General features: G+C 38.9%; 1 long non-coding RNA gene across 4 annotated transcripts in view; it reads right to left on the bottom strand.

Annotated features, from left to right (window-relative positions):
- LOC144060035 (uncharacterized) overlaps positions 1 to 15549 on the bottom strand; it is a 42748-nt gene that overhangs the window by 21412 nt on the left and 5787 nt on the right. The gene's annotated exons all lie outside the window — the stretch shown is intronic.

Below are 15549 nucleotides of genomic sequence, written 5' to 3' on the forward strand. Positions count from 1 at the left end.
AGGCTGCTTGGAGAGGGGGAGGGTGGAAATGCTTTCAGTGAAGTTACCTGAGAAGTGTTAATTTTACCATACTAGATATTTCTTTTTAATTTATGACAAAACAGTTTAAAGACTGAAAGCACTTCATTTTGCATTTGTCTTTAAATGGGTCTTAATAAGATGAAATGTGTCGTCCTTCCCACTGGCTACAACATTTTGTGCACCTAATGAAATGTTTTTTAACGATAATAATGCCCAGTTTTGACTAACTCTATTAATGACAATTGTTTGGTTTCCCCCTTTGCCTTGGAGCCTTGGAACCTTATTCATGTAGATGAGGCAAAAAAATCAGGAACAGCTCTCAGCATGATGAGGTATATTTCTTTGGACTGGCACACTAAGCAAAAAATAAATAAATTAATTTAAAAAAAAGAATATCTCAGAAGAACAACAAAAAATGCTTATGATACATAATAATCAGCTGTCCGATCGATGCATTGTATGTTATAAAACATTTAGTATTAGCTTGACAGGACTTAAGAAAATCCAAATATTCTCGGATAGGTAAAGCTTCCCCAACCTTGATTTAGTGCAAGTACTTACTGGTGTGACCAGATGACAAGCAAAATATACTTATCAATGTTTGATATTTTGCAATGATTCAAAATGCATTTCACTGCAATACAAAAGGCTCTCTATGTATGAATATTTTTTTTTTTTTCAAAAACTCCCATTCCGATGCCCTGATATGATTCTATGTCAAAGCCTTATATCAAAGCCTGTAAGACATTTGTATAAGTGAGATTAGGCAAATTAACATACATATGTATCAGCGGTTCAAGCGTGTTGACCTGAGATGGAAGCACAATAGCTTCCCATTCCCTAATTCGCCCAAGGGCCGCCCTACGAGCATGTGGATTATCACCTGACTTCAATGGCTTCAGATGGATCATTTTACGATTTTTTCCCCCCTACATGTACATGAATAAAACATCAATATGCCCTCTTTGAGGATATTTCTTCTATTTGTTTGTGCACGCTCACCTGGTTGTCATTGCATGCGCGTGTGCGTGTGTGTGCAGACAGAGTGTGAGGAAGCTCAAAGAGTGTGATTACTGACTTCTTCCAGCTCATTTTAGGCAAATCAAAGTGTGAAAAGTCTCTCCTGCAGCAATATCTCCATCATCGGCTCGGGTCAAGAATGTTTATGAAGGCTGTGTGTCATATTACCTGTAATCTCCACGCTGTATTTCTGACTTCTCCGCACTCCCAGGAGGGAAGGAGGAGAAGTGGGGGTAAAAAAAAAAAAAAGCCAAAATTATCTTGCATTGCACCTTTTCCACGACAGCCCAAATGCGGCAAATCGAAGCCCGCCAACGATACATGTCGCTGTGCCCAAGGTCACAGGTAGAAATGAGAAATGTCTGTGGAGTTGCTTTTAGCAGGACCCCCTCCCCCTATAAACATGGCACACAGTCTCTGAAGTCTGACTCTGCCTTTGAGAAGTTTGTTTAAAAAAGTAGCTCATACAATAAGTGGACAGAGTTCAGAAGGGAGGATTTTTGAATTTGGGTGTAGAAGGCTGGCAGGCTGGTACAGGTGGTACTCGGGAGTTCCTACCAGATGGATGGAACCCCAATTTGTAGTCTAGCATTAGCCTACGCTAACATTAAGTTATGATTACATTAAATATTTGTATTTCAAAACATTTATCGGCCATAAATATATACGGAAAAACAGTAAGTGAACAATAAAATCTATACATGCCGTCAATGGTCGGATTAACGTCAAAATTTCCATTTCTGAAACATTCACGATAACTCGTTTACATGTGTGAGCGGACAAAGTTATTCCTATAAACATAGCAATTGGAATATCCCCAAACGCCGCACATACAAGTACTTCCTGTTGGCAAAAGACCAAGATTCCTTGCGGATAGAGCATGCACAGAACACAAACCAAGAGGGATGTAAAGAAAAAAAAAATCAATTCGGCAATATATCGCGATATTACAGCACACAATTCTTGAATTGATTGATGCTAAACATCCATTTTTAATGGAAATACTCAATAAAACGTCTTACTGAGGGTTAGGGTTCACATGTCAAGCATGGAAGAATGCTATATTAGTGGAACATTAAGCCTTAATATTTTATTTCAATGCTGTTCAAACAAGAAACAGATTGCAACAGATTGTTAAATTCAGTGACTCACCGTTATAAGCCTGATGTTTCATATATATATATATATATATATATATATATACATTTTCATACAAATCATGCAGTGTACATGTACAAGTTTACTGATTAGTATTTTCTAAATTTGAGTAAAAAAAAAAAAAATCGCAATAATCAATTTATAGATTCGTATCGGGATTAATTGGTATCGAATCGAATCATGACCTATGAATCGTGATACGGATCGAATCGGCAGGTACTAGGCGATTCGCACCCCTGCAAACCAACGTTCTGTTCAAGGGAAGTAACCCTAATATTTGGGTTAGAAAATAGATAAACAAGCGGCTGTGACATCATAATAAAAAAAAAATTTATTTGCTTTTAGTATGATTGTTCACTGAGCAATATTGTGATGAGAAAACTGGACAGAGAAGCGCCAACCACATGGCTAATTTGCATAAGAACAAGTTGAGTCTGCATTTCTTATTAGTGGGAATGCGCACGGGATGACGAGGATCCAGTTTTGGATGCACAGGTCTGATATATAATACATATTATTGTCATCAATGCTTTAGCTGTGTTGTGCTGAGCAGCCAGGACAGAGTCGCTTGCTTGTGCTGCTTTTTTTTTTTTTTTTTGCTGTGTTATGTCTATAATACCGGTAAGTCCATTTCTGGTTCAATAGTCATCATCACAGATGTCCTCTTTCCTCTGTGATGTGTTGGCATCACAATCCCACTTGTGGAGTTAATGTTTCAAATGCTCATTTAGCTGAAGTCTGAACTGATAGGAGTATTCACCAAATTGTATGACCTCGGATTTATTCCGATTAAAATTTTCTCTTGGGGTGCATAGAGAGCGGTAGATGGATGCTGGGGGCAGACCACGCCAATAGCTGGAAATAGTGACATTGATTTTTTAAATTGTATTTATTGTGTCATTATTCAATTGTAATATTAGACTATGCACTGATTTTGTGCAAATTAATAGTGACACCAATCAGGATTTAACATGTTTTTTTTTTTATTAATCTTGCTTTTTGATTTTCGTGAACTGCTTATTTGCGTTTGTTATCAGTTAACTGTAAAAGTGGGACAAAGTGTCCAAGGACAATTAGAGCATAATAAAATCACTGAGAGAAGAACTGTTAGTCCTTAAAACATATTTTCATTTTAGATCAGAAAAAACACCTACATCTTAATGAAATGCTCTCATAACATGGACAGCTATTTTCATTAACATTTATATTTATTATTACTTATTTTTTAATTCAATATGTAAAATAAACCTGTACACATTTGTCACTTCTTAAAAATATGCAACAACAGAGGAGATGTATTTTCTAGATCAAAGTGTTCCATTTCAATGAAGTGGATTGATTACCAGTTTAGGCATTCAGAATAAGGACACTAAGCACCAATCAGAACTAAAGCACAATTAAAGACAGCAATAAGCTAATAATAAGGTTGTTCAGTCTGTACAAAAGGACTCTATAGCTCCCACTGCTGTCAAAAGTGGCTCACTACAGTAATAACTTAATATTTCCATTTAGTCAGTGTCTCAAGGATTATTAAAAGACACCAAGCCCTTTAATACTGTATATAGTAAGACTTAAATGCAATAACTTGAAAGGAAAAAAGTCCACTGTGAGAGGCTCAATGGAATTTTTTGACAAGAGTTTATGAAAAGACTGTATAGCTTCTTGATAGGCACTCAAATCATTAAGTTAATAAGCCCCCCCCCCCCCCCCCCAAAAGAGAGAGAGAGAGTCATAGGATTATTCCATGAATCCATCAATAAATTAGAATAATGTCATGCGAGAAGCCCTAAAAAAAATGTTCTTTAAACTGATGTGACATTTTTTTGTTCCATTTCCAAATGACCGCTGGCAAAGATTGCTGGCTTTGGTATTAATTCTCAGGTTTTCAAGGAGGAGGAGGAGGAGGGGGGGGTATATAAATATATATATATATATTTATCATGAGAAGAAATAATGAAGTTGAAGAGCCCATGCCCTGAGGAGCAGTCGCAAAGAATTATATCTTTCTTTAACACAGGACACAGGCAAAAAGATAAGTACCTGTCACTTGGCATACTTCTCCGCGACGTTTGCCTATCAAAGCGGGAGATTATTTTGCCCATTACAGCAAAAAGATCTTGAGGGCTCCAAGACTGCACCTTTAATGACAACACATCAACCGAGTGTGCGAGTGAGTGAGCCCTTCATGCCAGCGGTTGTGTAGGCACCCTCTCGCTCACTCCTCAAAGAACAACTATTGCCAACATTCATTCACAGAGATTATTTATTTGCTTTTAACAGGATTACAGGAGTGCAGCGTGCGCATTGTAATATCGCAGTTTAGCAGTCAAATGCTCGCAGACTTGTTGTAATTAACAGAATAGATGCTTGCCAAATGATATGTTGGCACACGACTAATCTTTTTGGAGGGGACTTACTGTTAGCCTCTTTATGGAAGACAGTAAACTTTGTCATAATGGTTTTAGTCTCAAGCACTTTTTAATACACTGAAATTACAGACACACCTACAGTATCTTAAAAAAGTGAATACACCCTTCACATTTATGCAGATATTTAATTAAACCACACTTTGGCTCAATGCAAAGTAGTCAGTGTAAAGCTTATGTAACTGGGTAAATTTACTGCTCTCTCAAAATAACCCAATTGGCAATAAAAGTGAGTAGACCGCTAAGTGAAAAGCCCAAATAAAGCACAGTTAGTCGTTTTTGTTTTATATATTGCAATGCGTATAATTCAACAACGTCCATTACAAGAATTTCTGCATTAGATACATTTTTATTTTTATTTATTTTTGAGCTCAGTATGATGCTTTACAACCACAATAATGGAACGCCTCCAAGCTCACCAAATTTGCGGTGGGATCAAAACGTGATTGATTGAACGCCACATCTTAATGTTTCACATAAGTTGTTGCTTTGATTTCATTACTTTGTGACAGTTAATGTGAACAATGACATGCAGTGAGCTTTTTATTTTTTAAACAAATTGATATTGGACTGACTTCTTGGCTCTTCACTGTCATACCAGTTAAAATGACACATTTAGAAATGAGTTTTACAGACAATTTTGACTGCTACAAATGATTCCAAATATAATGAATCTCAATGGAAAATGTTATTTTGAAATCAAAATCTGAAACTCAACTAGCATCACAGAACAGATTGTGGTGGTCTTATTAGTTTTGTTAAAAAAGAAGAAAAAAGAAAAGAAAAAAATGAGCTGTATTACCTAATAAAGTGTCCTACAGTCACGGCATCTTCAGCACATGCATTATCTCAGAACATGCCACATGAAATGTGCCATTAGTTCTACTGATGAACAAGCATGACTGCATACCTTGATTGGGAGGTAATGTGAAGTGTCCTCAGAACCAATCTATTATGAATGGTCTGAGGAGACATCACAACAGTTTACAAATTCCCTTCAGCCAACGGGTATTTGTCAGACAAAGTGTGGTTACAGTGAGGTCTTGTATGTTAAATTTGCAGGAATTGTGTGTTAATGAAAGTGTTTAGTGGCATAATTTTTTCCACTAAAATGATTTATTAAATTTACCGGTACTCAATATCTCTACAATAATTTCTGATCCCCGAACAGACAGCTGAGAAGTTAAAACTTGCAGACTTTGTGCTCTACCAACTACTTACTATGATCAATCTTTTAGCAACAATTATAATTCTAAATCACCTCAACAAACTTAAATATTTTTTTTATATTATAAGAGATTATAAAAAGATACACAAAATCAGGCTGCAGAGTTAGCTTGTGTGAAAGGTAAAATTCTAAAAGGTTCCTTTCCAACACAAGATCAATTTTTTTTTAACATTGTTTATTGAAAAACACTTGCAATATAACAACAATATGGAAGATTTTAATGGATGGACAATAGTATGTAATTTATCCGGTCGTACAACTCTGAAATGAAAACCTACAACAAATGTCATACAATTCAGAAAATGACTTTAATGAGTCTCAAAAGTCACACACACAAAAAAAAATTGGTTTTCAATTGACTACTCAGGTGACGTCAACCAAATAGGCGGTTGGATTATGTTACACCTTTCGGGTTCCATTAAATGAGTCAATGTGTGACATTGTTAAGGTCAAAGGATTGTTAGATAAGCGTTTCTTGCAAGCTACATCCAGGTTTGTTATCCGCTATCTCGTGGTTTACAGATTTTTCTCACTGCTAAGCAGCTACAGTAGCTACTTCATACATGGGACACATTATTTATTTAGCTTCTGCTTTGTCCAAGCAAACAAAGGACACAACTTTTGAGGGCTGCTATCATTCACAGAGCATGTTGACAGCTCAGGCATTTTTTTTTAGCAAGTTAAGTGGGGCAATTGGAACTGAACAAACTGCAAATACTACAGCACCGTCATTTTTTTCTCTTCCAAAGAGATGGAAGCCATACAAGCTCTCACAAGAGACACAAATGGACTTGAACGTCAAAAAGCAAACAAATGTCAATAACAAGTCAGGGAGGTGTAAAAATATACATCGCTAACACACAGCAAGAAGAGATTTATGTATGTAGGGCGCTAAAAAAGAGACACAGCCGACGCCTGGTGCTGTCAGGCTCGTTTTCCCAGTTGCGTCATTCACCGTGGCAGCGTACGGTGAGGCCAAATATGGCAGAGGGCTCTATTTGCCGCAGCTCGCGCACCCTGATCTCTTGTCACGCAAACACATGCGGGAATTGTTGGATGTTTGTAAACAAGTTGAAAATATTCCCCCTCTTAATTTGATGCCCAATGCATCCTGACAGTTCATTCCATTCAGGTGACGTTAAGATCACGTGTCACATGCCAGTTCCCTTTCAGGTGAAGTTAGTTGACTAGTAAGACACTAATAGGTCTCTGTCGCCATTTGCCGCAGTGTAATATTATCTCCTGGGTCTGACCCGATCTCACCTTTTCGCTGTACAGCCAGGATGCCAAGCGCTGATAAAAGACCGTGTGTGAATATGAGTAAAGCAGAAGCCGGCGGCACTTTAGCGCGGTAACATGAACACTTGGAAGGGATACTGAGACAAAACTCATTGTGCCTCCTAAATTGCTGAACGGCTCCAGGGCTGACATTCAAAACACAACATCAGCAAACAAAAAGAAAAAAAAAAAAACACATTAAATGCAGAAAAGCCAAGCAGGTGGCTCTGAGCGAAACCTGAAATTCAAGTTCCTGGCGACGGCGACTGACCCAAATTTCCTGGCCCCTTCTTCTCCTTTACGTGCTTGTGCAAGCCCGGGCCCTGGGGTGACATATCCCTTACACAGGGATTGCCAGTGCATTTACATGCAAGCATGCTTAATGAGAGATCAACAGCGGCAAAGCGCCTTGAATATAAAGCTTTCTTGTAAAAATAATGAGCGAGCGATTGATCCATACTCAAACAAGCCGGTTTGCTGAGCTAATACCAAAGGCAGATTACAGCCCCTGCCAAAAGTGCCCTGGCGTGCGACGTCTTTCGCTTCCAGGGTCCCCAAATTTGTCATCACATTAGCACATGGTCAAGGAGTACATCCGAGCACTAATCTGCTTTCCTGCACAATTAGTCTTCTTGAAGAAGGCTGCAGACTCACATGGGGGGGGGGGGGGGGTTGCTGTGGGGATAAGAGGAAAATCACTGAGTTGCACATAAGATGGATGGATTATTTACAGCCAGTCCAATGTAACAGTCCGAGGTTATTCTCTTTGCCCCTCACCTACTAAGTCCTCACACTGGATTTTTGCTCTGCTTTTAGCATGCAGTGATAAAGCCTTACAAAAGAGGTTTTAGTTTAGGAGGGGGGAAGAAGGGGGGGGGGGCACTCACAGCCACTGTCAATGTGTTTTAGCTGAGAAGAGCAGACGATGGAGGACAGGCAACTTTTTCTTGAATAAAATATTAGATAATTTCATTTCAAACTATGGGGAGAAAGGGAGAACAAAATAGCAGGAGGGATGGAGAAAGGAAGTGCTTTTTTGTGTGAGAAGAATAAGAAGAATTCAGTGCTGCTTCTTGCAAGGGGGGAAAGAAAAAAAAAAACATTGATGACACCCAGTTCCATTCTTCCAGTCTCCCCTTTCTCTGCTCCTCGCCTCGCAGCACGGCGGGCTAAGCTGGGAGCTGTAATGTCATTAAATTGCAAATGCTTTTTTTTCATTTCCGACACACACTGTTTACTTATCTGGCAAAAACATATGTTGGAAGGAATCCGTTAAATTCTGCCCATTGCCTTGGGTGAAAGTGCAATAGAAACGGGCCCACTGAGCTCCTTCTGTCGTCTCCTTTTAGCACTTTGCCTTATCTACAAGGCTGCTTAGCAGCAAACTGGCGAGTTCAATGAAAAATGAAGATACAGCGCAAGATTGGGGAAGAACAGTGAGGGGAGAAATGCTTGGAGAGAGGGTCATCCCATTCCTCTCCATCTGCATAAATGACTATTTTTAAGGCATCTCGGGCGTCTGTATATTTTTCTCACTCTGCCACACATTTAATTTCACGCCCCGTGTTCTGAATATGCTTAAATGCATATCTCTGATGCACCTTTAAGCCAGAGGAAAGAGGATGGGGCGGTGTGGGGGGTGGCGGCGGCGGCGGTGGCAGGGAGGGTACGAAAGCAAAATTAAAGATAAAATGGTGTGATTTGCACTACAAGTCTATTACTTTATGGCATTTACATATAGTTTACCTCTGCAATTCCAAGATTTTTCACCCCCCCAAACACACGCCACACCACTTTGCTATCAGTATAGTTGGGCATGTATAAATATGTATAAATCTTTGTTAAGCAGGTGGAAAATAGAAAGTTTCAAGGGTGCACTTTCTTGCCTCAACTTCTTCCTCTTGGTGCCGTGGCGCTGTCAGCAGACCCGCTGGGAGTGTTCTGCCCCAACAAAGACCCATGAGGCTTCAAGCACTTTGTGCACCATGATCCCCTGACACCCCCCCGCCACAAACCCTCCGAGGAGTGACTGAGGTGTTGGGGTGGGGGAACCTTTTTCCTATCAGGAACTGTCTCTGCTTTGGATGCGGCTGTTGTACTACGACTGAACAAATGTTTATTATTCATTCTCAGCATTTGTGGATTCAATGTTTTGGGGTTACTCCGAGGTTCTAAACTCTTTTAGAGTTGTACATTGGACTGGATCAAATGTTTCCCCACAGAGAAGAAGGGCCTTATCATATAAGACATGTCATGCAGATAGACCTACAGAGTCCTGTGATGAATAGCGTTTGCGACTCTTCCACCGACGTGCTATCAAGTGCTAAAGCGGTAAAGACTTTCAAGCCCCGCCCCTTTCAAGGATGAGGATTGGCCGCGAGGAGAGTGAAAAAAGGACAGAGTGTGACTATTCAGGGCACGATTCTGTCCCTTCATTGTCTGCCCGCTTCGATTTGAATGCGCTCGCTCAAAAGCGGACGAGGGAAGCGCTTCAGTCGGCCGCATTGTTGCCTCTCTCTCTGCGCTCTTTTCTGTTTGCAATTAAATGCATTTCACATGGAACAACTGTATGGAGCGCGTTGCAGATAAGGGGGAGGAATTCCATTGCCTTTAACCTCGTTTGTAATGCCTTTGCAAATCTGGAGTGCTCTTATTGTGAAAAGTAGGCAATCAAAACAGAGAATTTGAATAGAAAATGCCACACTGCTAAAAGCATTGCTTCAATGAAAATTAAATTGCTTTTAGAATTCTCTTCTTTAAAAGAAAAGGCAATCTTAGTGTTTCGGTTCAAGGGCTTTATGTGCAACATTGTGCTCAGAGAGCAACATCACACACACAGACACACACTAACACACACAGAGGTCCCAAGCATGGGATGAGATCAGTCAATTAGAATTAATGTCATCTGGTCATTTACAGCTAAACACCCTCCACATTGCATTGTGTTTGCTTTGTGTGCAAGGCGTCGACTGCAAAACCAATCTCATCCCGCAGACATGGCTTTTTTTTCCCTTCTTTTTTTAAGGATTTGAACGCTGTAAATAACTCCCAAGCCCTCTCTTACGAGGTTTACCCCTGCAGCACTTTGTAACTTATCAGGGCCTCCTTGTGCTTCCTCTAATGCCGGCATTATGCTCAAATGTAAATGGGTAAAGCTGCCAGAGTGGTGGGCGGGAATCACTGAAGAAAGACTCACTCAAGAGGTCTAGCCAATATTCTGATTGGGGAAAAGAAAAATAAACAGGAAATACACAGTATGGTTTTATTTTTCAAAAGACAACACACTGTTCTGTTCTGTTCTAATCGCTATTGTTCTTTCGTGTTGCACAATTTTTGATTGTGATCGTTCATTGAAATGAGATCATGGATGACAAGAGATGAGTATAATCAGTCAATTAATCGACCATTGATTGTATGGAATAGATTAGTTTATTAATTGTCTCAAAGTCATTTAGACAAAACTGAGTGCACTACTTGGCTGTAACCAGCAGAGGCGCAGTTGCTTTTAATTTTTGACTTGAAGAAAATTACTTTGAGACAAGTGTTCAGTCACTAAGTCTGCTGTTCCATTTCATACTACAAAGATGAGTTAGACTATAATTGTTTTGACTCTTGAAATAAAATATGCGACTGACACTGACCACACTTAAGTTAGTATTTTTAGCCATCTAAAATCATAACACAGATATTCTTAAAATAAGAATTGATTAATAGATTATTTCCTTCAACGTGCACTCCTCGTTGAGAAGCATAAAGCGCTAATTAAGCTTATTAAGTGTAGCTCTCGCTGGCTGTCCACTCCTCGTTGAGAAGTATGATGTGCTAATTAAGGCTCCACGGGAGCACGCAAGCAGAGTGGAAGCCACGCGACAGCACTGGCATTGCCTACGCATGTTTCTAATAAACACACGTATGGTTTTAAATTTTCAGTTTTAGAAAAGTTTTGTAACAAGAGCAAATGTTTTTCGTGGACAAGTAGAAGAAAAAGCAGCAATCATTCCTGCAGTGGACTCACGTTGCGTTCAACGAACAGGCACTCATTGGGAAATCACAGTTATGCATAGAAAAAGCTCAGACGACTGACAGAGCAACAGATATAGGTTGTGGCGCATTTTTGACACTTCCCTTAAAAAATAAGTCGAGTGTGTTTTGTTCCCAGTTTGTAGTATTTGATTACACATTCGACTAATTGGGAGCAGACTGGAGAAGAGCATAGACATGCACACACACTCAAGCGAGTCATTGGAGTGCCACTGTTTGGCCAATATTTAAAACGGATGACATCAAATGCAGTCAAATACAGTACTTCAAGAATATGGCATGAAAGTGCTTTTGCTGACGTTTTGTCGAGGTACCGTTTCAGTACCGGTATCGAGGTATTTTATGCAGGTATTGTATCGAAGTCAAAATGTTGGTATCGTGACAACACTACTTCAAAGTCGATCAAGCAAATTTAGTTAATGCTCATTCTTTCTTATAACAAAGTTTTGAGGGTTTCTGTTAAAATCTGAGTGACTAAAATTTAAGTGACTAATCTGTGCAAATCGGTTGAATGATTACATTTCATATATATATATATATATATATATATATATATATATATATATACACTGTATATAAAATAGTTTATTTATTTGTCACAAAGTCAGTCGAATGTCCATCCTTATTTGTGACAGTTCTAATAGGTGGATACAACTCAAATGACACTTGCACCCAACTGAAGTAAACTTTAATATATTCTGAGTGAATGAGGCCCAAGGCTCTGTTTTGTACTTGTAATTTCCATCTCTAATAGTACAAGAGACTGATTAGTAATTAGGACAGCCTCATTTAAATGCATGTAATGAGTATTATAGGTTTCTTTTCTACTGGTGAGCCGGGATAGCATCTTCACATTGGATTTTAACGCATATTGACCTCTAACGACTCGGTTCTTCATGTCCTTGAATTGGCTCCGTAGCGTAATGACTTTATCGCAGGATCTCTCAACTAATTGACCTCAAGCGTGTTTCCCAGCATAACTATTAATCTTATTTTCCAGTGAATAATTTGAGAAGTGGCTCTCACACACATACGCACACAGACACAGGCTGCTCGCGGAGGGATGTGTGGCCCCTAGATATTAATTTGGAGATGGATAGGAGTCTTAAAGAGGATTAAAACTCTATACAGGCTACTCATTTCACATGGCTGCCTACCACCCAGGCTACTGTGTTGCGCTCCCAGACGCCGCTCGGCATGGTGGACATTTTAAATGGTGACAGTTAAAGTACAAAGATGTCCAATCCCAGACTATTTCATGGCATATTTGGCCAGAGCATCCTGAAGGAAATTCAAACTGTCAGGGTTGCTTGTCCCTTCTATTGCTAACTAGTGTCCTCCAGACACGGCAACACTGCCCTCCTCCTATTGTCGACTGGTACTGCACCACTCTCGCTTGAAAACTCAAAGGGGGGGCAGTCTGACATACTGAATGCAAAGCAAACACAATAGAGTAATCACAACTAAAACTTATTTGGAGTGTTATGTGAATACCAATTTAACAGCGATTATATTATTGTTTTTGCAGACTGCAGTGAGTGAGAGCTGCTCACATATCCCATGCAGTATGAACAACTTACCGGTACTACAATTAATAATAATAATTCAAAAAAAGTTGAAACGGTCTTAAATTTGTATTTTTTAATTTGCATAATAATATGCAAGATAGTCAAACTCTACTGACTGAAAATTTCTGAACACTTTGGACAAGTATACATAGCAATAATTGTGCCATAAGCAATGATGTATTTTTATGATATTACTGCAAGACATCTGTCAGATTTTTTTTTAAACAATAAAGATTTAGGGAATCTTATATTGTTTTCAGTGTTTTATCTTATTTAATATATATATATATATATTAATTCCAATTATTCAAGTTTAAATGTATACTATCTTTTAGGACTACCAGTCGTATGTTTTCACTCTTCATACAGTATCTGCATCTCAAATTCCATAAACGTCACACTTAAGTTTCTCCACAGCTCTTTGGCACCATCCTGTGTTTAGGCAGGAATAATCAAGGCTGTTGTTAAAAGTACTGTATCTATGATTGCACACTAGTAAACAAACAAAAATATTTTTAGCAAAGATTGCCATTTAGAATTTCTTCCTAAGCAATCAAAGTAGAAGTATGTTAAAAAAAAGCAGTTCGTTGTAATTTTATTTTTTTTTGTTTTTTGCAATATCCAAAATACAGCAAAAACAATTACTCTTTCTTATGACAACAGTGGATAGCAAATCAAATTTTTAAACAATTGGTGTAAATTTTTCAACAGACAGGCTATAATTCAGTGTGTGGGGAATTGTTTTGTTTTGTTTCTACAAACACACACGTGCACATTAAAATGTGTGCTTTGGGTGTACTGTGAGCTATCAAACTTAAATGTTATGAAGCAAATCTCATATTCATATATATATATATATATATATATATATATATATATATATATATATATAAAGAACATTGCTGATCATTTTTGGGGTCTAATGAAAAGTGACTATCGAGGTTTCGGCCCGACGCCAATGATTTGCATGTCTTACTTTTCACCTAAATGCATAACTTTAAATGCTGCTTATCTTTCCTTTGATTTGATTTAAATCTGCACATTGGATCACACTTTGAGCAGGCAAAATGATCCGTCTGTCGCACAGTGAGCCGCAAAACTGTGACCAATCCAAATCATATCACAATCGCGGTTCATTTTGACACCTTTATTATGTCTCTGCTCTTCCAGACACCTGATAAAAGCGCAATCATTCCGACATTCCTGTTGACTGCAGGCAGGAATTCTTCTAATCCCCATCAGTCCAGTCAAGCTCACGAGGCCTCTTGTGTAAAAGAGTCAGCGGTCACAAGAGCTTTCCTATGTGGCGCCATTATGTTGATACTGTAGTATTACTAGGTCCTGAGCTGATGAACTATTTACTGTGGCTATCATTTATATGGCAAAACAAATGAAAATAATAGGAAACACAATCAGTAGTGAAAAGGATATTTACATCAAGCTGCCATTATAACCTTTTCTTCACATTGGCTTGGTAATTATTGCAAAAACAAATGATGACATCAGTTGCAATGAAACGTGGGTGGATGCGTCTTTGCTTTCACATAAAAGCAATAAGCTCAAACGTCCAAATAATCCTTTCCTCGTTTATGGTGCTGTCGAGTCTCGCTTTGACATAAAATGCCACACTGTGACTCACAGCGTCAGTAGTCACAAGGTGTGCGGCCGGAATGCAGTGGGATTGCCGGGTGAAAGAGACAAACCCGGGAGTCATGTGACTGAATCATGACCAAACTTTGATTCTTTCGTCGTTCGAAACGCAGTCACAAGTGCAACAGAAGGGATGCTCGAGGGGTCTTGTGATACGCATGATAAGCACACAGTCCTGCTCACCATTGTTGGCACACATCAAGGTAAAGTACATAATGTGGAATATCTTCTCCAAAAAATGAATCAAGTAAAACATTTGATTTTCTATGGAGAACTTGTGTTTTATCCGAAAGACCGAATGATAAAAAAAACATTTAAAACAATAAACAATGGGCGTAAAAAATAGAAAACTTAAAATGCCCTTTGTCACTGGTATTGGCACCCTTTCTTGTAAATCAGTATGGAAACACCATTGTGACTCACCTTTGGTAAATCACAAATGAGAGTTCCCTGTTTTAAATAGTCTGTGCCCAATTGACATGAAATAACCAATGAATGATGACTTAGAGGTTTTAAAAAGCCACATTTTATCCCCTTTTCCTTTGTCACAATCATGTAAACAAAAGGAGCTGTCCAAGGACATCAGAAGTGCGATCATTTGCAAACACAAGACCTCCAAAGGGTATAGAGGGTATAGAGCCACCTCCAAAGACTTTGGTAGCCCTGTTTCAGCAGTGCGTAATGGTATTAAGAAGTTTGACGAGCAAGGAACTGTCAAGAATCTCCATGGACGTGTGTGTGTGGGGGAGGAGAAATTGATGACAGAAGTCTTCGAAGGTTGGTGCGAATGGTGGAAAAAACACCACGTTAAACATCCAAAGACCTGAAAGTCAACCTGGAACAGTCTGGGATCATGATTTCAAGAAGTACCATATGCCACACACTGAACTAAAAACAGGGCTTCATGTGTGAAGCCCAATCCTGAGACAGACATAAAAAAGAATGGCTAACCTTTGCCTGTACCTGGACAAACCACAATTCTTTTGGGAAACAAAAATAGAGCTTTCCCGCAATGCACGCCAACAGTTTGTATACAGACTACATTCGGCACTGGAAGCCTTAATCATATCACAGGAATCATGAAATCTGAGAATTATATTATTTATTATATAATTAACAACTTGGTTTGAGTCGAAGGTCATGGGTCCTCCAGCAAGAC

This window comes from Vanacampus margaritifer, chromosome 11 (assembly GCF_051991255.1).
Source record: "Vanacampus margaritifer isolate UIUO_Vmar chromosome 11, RoL_Vmar_1.0, whole genome shotgun sequence".
NCBI classification, from domain to species: Eukaryota; Metazoa; Chordata; class Actinopteri; order Syngnathiformes; family Syngnathidae; genus Vanacampus; species Vanacampus margaritifer.